Source organism: Amblyomma americanum, chromosome 3, assembly GCF_052857255.1.
Source record: "Amblyomma americanum isolate KBUSLIRL-KWMA chromosome 3, ASM5285725v1, whole genome shotgun sequence".
NCBI classification, from domain to species: Eukaryota; Metazoa; Arthropoda; class Arachnida; order Ixodida; family Ixodidae; genus Amblyomma; species Amblyomma americanum.
Genome location: NC_135499.1, coordinates 110,168,931 through 110,176,169, shown reverse-complemented (window position 1 = coordinate 110,176,169; position 7,239 = coordinate 110,168,931). Strand labels below are relative to the sequence as shown.

At 47.8% G+C, this 7,239-nt stretch overlaps 1 long non-coding RNA gene across 1 annotated transcript; it reads left to right on the top strand.

The window, feature by feature from the left end:
- The first annotated feature begins 325 nt into the window (after positions 1–325).
- LOC144123229 (uncharacterized) lies at positions 326–5,369 on the top strand. Its single transcript, XR_013313046.1, has 3 exons — positions 326–443; positions 4,425–4,533; positions 5,098–5,369. It is a non-coding gene; the product is annotated as an uncharacterized LOC144123229 (long non-coding RNA).
- The last annotated feature ends 1,870 nt before the right edge of the window (positions 5,370–7,239 follow it).

The window sequence follows — 7,239 nt, the reverse complement described above, 5'->3', positions numbered from 1 at the left end:
TATTAATGATAACATTCCTTAAGCAATAGACTTAGCTAGTGCGTCCACATTGATGGCTCGCGGTTGGCGTAGCTGGTGAGCGCTCTTTATTCGTGAGACCACACTGCTACAGGTCCGACGTCTGAAACTAAGAGGCCTTCAGATGCCTTCGTTTCGTGCACTCGCGCGGTCACAGCTCCTGCTTCAGCTTCAGAATGTGCTTTCTGCTTTTATGCAGGACGCTGAGAAGGGGAGCCAAGCAAGCTATGCGCGAGCCAAAGAGAATGAGCCGGCGGCTGTGACTGGACTCGGCGGCATGGGGCCTTCGACTCATCCAGCTGCCGCCATCGAACCAGTGCCCACTATAGACCGAGGCAACTCGCGGCCAACGAAACGCCAGGGAGCCAAGACATCTCGCCGCCGCAGAGCTAGTCGAGAAACTTCGGAGGATGGTACCGCATCTTGTGAGTATGCACCTTCTTATGGCCTTCTCAGCGTCTAATAGCGCCCGTGATCTCATCCAAAGAAATGTCGACCTTCAAAAAATATCAAGATGCGACTCTTAAATTTAAGTTTAACGCCGACTAAGCATGCCCATGCAGGCTAAAGGTCAGTTGATGTGTGTGTGTGTGCATGTGTGTGTGCTTGTGTGCGCACGCGTGTGCACGCGCACCGGTTGGGCGAAACGTTTAAAGTAGAATATGTGCGGTAAAAGCATGACAGGGGCAGTGTTGGACGCGAAACTTCTGCACACGCCCGATGATCATTCAATGACAGCAATATGAAATATGAGAGTACCTGTCACAAGGTATGCCTGCTCGCTCATCCAGTCACGTGGCCTTCGCCGCCGTCTTCAATTCTTCCACGTGCAGGAAGCATGCAGACTGAGTCACCATTGCGTAGAGCGATCGAGCAGTGTTCACTAATCGTTGAAAACGGAATTCAGACAATAACAACTGACTTTTTAATGAAATGAAGGCCACTCTTGTCTGAAAGTGTGTTTTTGCTGCAATAGCGCAAGTCCGCCTATTACGACCTTCGGATACAAAGAACGCAATCCGCGTGACCACCACGTTTATTTGTAAGTTCGAGCGACTTGAAATACGTGCTGCTACCTGGCGTGTCATTTGTTATGTTCACATCCAAAAGGTGGGTTTCGTCAAAAGGAATAGTGGCAGAATTAGAAATGCCGAAGAGCTTTGCCAAAGTTACTGTTATGCTGCTTATTAGTCATACAAAACCGTGTAAGGCGGTGGGCGAAAAAGCAAGTTTTGGCCCGGATGAGCTTTTGAAGTGTGATGGGGGCATAGTCACGCAAAGTTCGCTTAACTGCCGCGTAGTCTGCTATGTGACGAGAAAGTTAAAAAAGAATGTATTTTAACTATCCCGCTCTGGAAGGACGCCAGGATCACGCTGGCAGAGAAGGGAAGAAGAATGGAAACTAAGGAGAAAAAATTGGAGGACGCTCAAGCTCCGCCTTTAAGAGTGGAACGCGACAGCGCGTTGCAGCACTGGCAGGGAGTCCACGGAATGCCATCGCCCGTTTTGCGCGACGCATTCACCGTACCGCTTTGCTAGGTACGGTGAAACGGACGCGCGGAGCGGCAAACCACGTAGAAGCACTGCCAGGCCTCTTGCCGAAACGCGCGGGACTCAAGTTGCAGTTATAGTTCGTCGACACATCGTTCTCGACAAACCCGATGCCCCGAACGCCAGCATGGCTTCCGCGCCGAACGAACGGGCAGCAAGCCGCAAGCTTCGTAGTGAACGCGCTTTGGATGCGCACTGCATTGTACGCCGCTCACCGCGTGATTCTTGCGTGCCGCCGCACCGCACCCGAACTAGACGAGCGGGAGGCGCTGCCGTCGAGCGCTATCTGTTGGGGCAGCGGGGTACATTGCGAGGAGGAGGATTTTTCGCTCACGGCCAACGCCGCCGACGCCGACACCGGCTTTTCTTCGACACGAGCTCCTTAACGCTGTCGCGTTAAAAGGGACGAACGGACGGACGGACGAATGGACGGACGGACGGAAACTTTATTCAACAAGAGAATCCGAGGCCCGCAGGCCTGCTGGGTCTCCGCATGACCCCACTGACAGTCTAGACGTTCATGTGGTGTTGGTCCATGACGTATGCGGCCCGGCTGATCACGATCTTCTGCATGGCGAGGTACGCGGACCGTAGTGAGGTCTCCCTGTCCTCCCAAATTCGGAGAGGCACCGGACCGGCGAGGCCAGGGGAGGCCGGGCAAGATAAGAGCATGTGGGTAAGAGTGGCCTTGGGTGGGAGAACAAAATGGCATATGGGGGTACCGGCACAAATTTAGAAGGATTGGCTGGTGTAGGCAACGTTCGCGCCTGCAGGCGACGCCAAACTGACATTTCTCTGGTAGTGAGGGATTGGTGGGGTGGCGGGTAGATTAGGCGGTCAGCGCGGGATTTTGCGATGACATCAGCAAAGGAGTGCATAAGCTGCTTCGAGAAATCCCCTACTATATCCGCCTGTGGCCGGTTTCTAAACCTTCAGGCTAAGAAGTCGGCAGCCTAGTTGCCGAGATTTCCCGAGTGCGCAGGTACGGAGATGAGCTCAGCGCGTCGGAAGAGGTGGCGGGTGGGCATGTGCAGCAGGCATTGCTCGGTGGGATGAACCCTGCCCATGCCAAAAATTTAAAGTGACGGTTTTTGAGTCACTAATATTGTAACGGGCGTATGTGTATGCCAGAGCAATGGCTATAGCGGTGTCCTCGGCTTCCTCAGAGGTGGTGCCTGAAAGTTAGGGGTGGTATGTGTGGGTTGTGGACAACCGCAGTGGCTCCGTGCTCATCAAAGGCGGCATCCGCCCAAATAGCATCCGGCTCATCCGCGTATCATTTGAGCAGCTCTGCCGCGCGCGCCTTCCTGCGACCTTGGTCATGGTGGGGGTTCATGTTCCTAGGTAATGGGGTGGCATATATTAAAGTGTGAATGTGGGTGGGGAGAGTTCTTATTGATGGGTTGTTTACAGGGAAAGTGATTCCTAGCTGACTGAGTATGCGTCGTCCGGTAGCTGTAGCGGATAGTCTATTATAAAACCAAGAGTTGTACGAAAACTCGTCTGGTCGGGGTGAATCATTAAAATTGACATTGAAGCCGCCGACGATTGTAGACGCACAGTCTATTATAATGTGCTTGTAAGTTGGCCCGCGAAGTTTATGTGCGGTGTTATGGTCTCCCAGTTCGAGCATTTTTTCGTTTCTAGTGTTTTTTTGGTAATTTAAGTGCTACATTTGTTGCTTTCTTAATCAAGCAGTCTGTTTGCTGGACCTCACTGGTTGTCAGTTTCAGGTATGGCGTAGCATAAAAAATTCGGTTGGGGGCATAGGCGTGCACTACACGAAGGGTGTCCTCCTCTCTCAGCCCATGTGCGCGTCCACCCACCCTTTTAATGAGTTGCGTGGTGGCTGCTATGACCTTTTTCAGTCGCTTAATTGTGCCTTCGTTTTTCCATCCTGTTGAAAGTACAGTCCTAGAATGCGTATTTTATGGACATGGTATACCTGTCTGCCCTGAATTTGGATTTCTATGGGGGTTTGGTAATTCTGTACCTTAGGACGTATGACGAGAAATTCTGATTATTCTGGCCAGCACGGTGGTCCGATTCTTGACGTTAGTTTAGCAAGGGTATCTGCTGCCGTTTGTAGCGTGGTTCAGCTGCATAGCACCACGCTCGCAACATGACTCTGCAGCGTAGAACTGCGTCCTCAGTTACGGTATCCAAAGATGAATGGCGAAATGTGCGAAACTGCGCTGCTTTATTCACTTGCTTTGTAAGTTTTTGATTCCTGCATTAGAAGCAAGCCGAAAATGGGGAGCGGATATATCGGATGTGCTCTAAGCCTTACTGTCCCATAATTCACACTTGTAAATAAGCCTAACCGTCGGTCCTACGTGGTGGCAACAAGACTAGGGGTGCACAAATTACGTCGTTGTGCGGGTGGAGTTCATATGTCAACATAATGGTGGACCAGTGATTACAGCTGCTGTATAATTGTATTTCGCTCTGGGGTGTGCCACCAAAACCTCACCCACATGTACGTATATCAGTTAATGAAACGAAAACAAAAACTGCTGTGCTTCTGAGGCGCTTCTTCTATTTATGTATAATTGATAGTACTAACCAATATAACAAACCAAATTTAGATTCAATAAAACATTTTGCTGGGCGAGTTGGTTCATTTTGCTCGAGGGGATGCTTGTAGCGCGACAAAAAAAACAAGGGACAGAGACGAACGGGACAAGCGCGCTTGTCCCGTTCGTCTGTCCCTTGTGTTTTTTGTCGCGCTACAAGCATCCCCTCGAGCAAATTGAGATTATGGTCCATAAAAACCCTTTCAAATTAATGAGCAAATTTTACTTTCTGCTTCACTCAGGAAATACAGCTGTGTGTGTGTGTGTTTAATTTTGCAGCTGTGGCCTCTTCAGCGGCGGATGGAGAGAGGGTCGCACGGTCTACAAGCGGGCGGCCAGTACGCAGCGCTGCTATTGGGAAGAACTACAAGGAGCCAGACATTGGAAAGTGAGCGGCTACACTTGCTGTTTAGAAGCTACGTTATACTGAAAAGGCGACTGATGACTGTGTTCTTAAATTTCGTTTGGCTTTTTTGTGCTATGAGACCGAAATTTTACGTCATAATCTAAGATAAGAAAAAGCAACGCCATGGCGTTGTGCAAACTTCTTGGTAACTGCCGACCGTTCGTTTTTTTTTATTTTACAAATCCAAGTGAAGTGCAGTGGGAATAGACGTTATTTTTGTAGTTTAGGCCCGTCCGTAGAGGAGCTGTGAAAGGATACCGGAACATTGCACCTCCCACTTTGTAGCAGAAGTTATGACACTGAAGTGACGGCATGAGTGGTTTGCTCGCGAGCACTCGCTCATTCTGTCACCATGCGTTCGCAAAATGCACTTCATCGAGAACCGATTTAGAATAAGACAACGAACAACCCTCGAAAAATTACATAATCAACCCATTTGCAGCATCTGCACCAGCGGAAGTTTTTGTCGCATTTCGCGTTAATTACTTTGTCACTTTGTCATAATTAATGTAATGTATCGTATGTTCTTTTTTTCGTTTTCTACAGGAAACATCGGCGGCCATGACTTCTGGAAAAATTATTGGACAAATCGACACTGGTTTTTTAGAACACACACTCATGGCACTTTGCATTATCTGATTACCGGACCCAAAGCTTTCACGCTAGTTCATGAAGCCCTCTTTATCTCTTACATTATTTTAATTAGACACATTAGGAACGCACAGCATTCGAAATAGAGTTTAAATGCGCAATTTTTCCTTATTTCGCGTTTCCTATTCATTTTTCGCCAATTTTACATTTTCTATAATTGCGTTCTTTCCATTCGTGAAGTGCATTTGGCGTGCCAATCCTGCTTTGGGTTCTGGTGGGTCATTTAATCTGCTTAGTGCTTTACAATGTTTTATTGTCTTTTAATTGTGTTCCATTCGTAAACTGCCTTTTGGCGTTCCAATCCTGCTTTGGCTTCTGGTGGCTCTTTTAATGTTCTTAGTGCTTTATAATGTTTTATTGTCTTTTAATTGTCCTAATTGTTACATTTTACTTCTTTTTAATGTGTAAGTACCGTCGAGCAATAGCCAATACCATTTGTTAGTGTTTGTTGGTTACGGATTATCGAGAGATAGCCCTCATGAACCCATGATTATGCCGCCCACAATCGTGCAATAAAGTGATTGGAAAAATGGCTTTATCATAACTGCCTCCCAAAAGAGTTCTCAATACCTTGCATCTCTATGGGCCACATGAAATGCAGCTGCAAGTCAAACTGTGTAAAAGAGGCGATAACCGACACCGAAGAGGAATTTTACAGCTGTTCCGCGTCTCCAAGCGCAGAGACCGCGTCGCAGATGTATGCCTGAGCACACAAACCTATTAGGTTGTTTTCGTGCAAGATCAGGCGAACGCGACAGACCATCGCCGCATAACGTGCACTGCGGAAGGACTCGTGGTTGTGGCGCAGCTCTGCAACTGAGCGTGTTTTCTTTAGCGCCTCTTTCAACAACTAAATCGTTCAGGAGCGAGTAGAGTCGGACATATATATATCGAACTCGAAGTAGATCACAAAATAATGCGATATATCGATAATTCGATATATAAACAGGCGGTAATATGGATAGAAGGATATAAGGGATAACACATTGCACCCACGCGTATGACACGTCCTTGCGACGAAGTGCTGCCCGGGCAGAGCAACGCTCGCTTAGCCTTGGCGGGTCTAACTTGCTTCGCACCGAAGCCGCTGCGGACGGTGTTTAGGAACTAATCATTGGCTATAATAAGATGTCAGATAATGCAACAAATACAATATAGATAGAGCAATCGTCCATGAAAATTGAGGCACGGCTGGCTTCCTCAACGCCTTCGGTAGTGAAGCGCGCCAAGCCAGAGCTGCCGCTGGCTTTAGTTCGTTAGGCTGAGTTTACCGCCAGCTTAACACCAGCCAAAATCACGCGGTAGTCAGCATGGCATACGCATTCACCAAACTCATTAACTGCTTTCGAAGAAGCACCTGCAAGAGTTGCCCTAAATTGAATCTGTCCGTCTTAGTGCTGGCCTTAGTATAAATGAAGGCCTAACCAAGAGGCAACAAAACCAATGCTGAACACTTGATCTGGGTGCCGCGGAAGACCACTTCTCGCACGCTTGGCTGTCCCGTCTCATAATCGCCTTTTGCATTCTCTTCTCTTTGGAGGGTCAGATTTTGGGCTTCTATGCCTCGAAGAAATTTCTCGATTATGCTTTTCTTTTCTCTACACCGCATTTAGAAAAAATTTTCTCAGCGTGGACAAACTTATAGTAAATTTTAATATATAAGGTTTTGAAGTAATTTCAAATCATAGCTAAAGGCAGCTGTATTAAGCGTTGTCTGGGAGGAAAAGTAAATTTTGTTTGCAGAACACGGAAGAAGGCGGGGAGTCGAATGCCTGGCCACTATGACAGTGGCTAGAAATTAACCATTCTTACCCGAGCAAAGTCTTTTGGCGAGAAAATTTATAGTCCCGTGACACCAATGACGAAGCACTAACTTGCAAACAGCCTGTACATGAAGATGCCTGTCCCTTGTTTTGATTCTAATTTTTAGTAGAAAGAAGCAGGTTAGAACAGGCCATGCATAACAAAGGCAGTGTTACTCTGAAGCTGGCGGGACATGAAACCTGAGGCAAAAACATTGTTTAGACGAAGTGACTT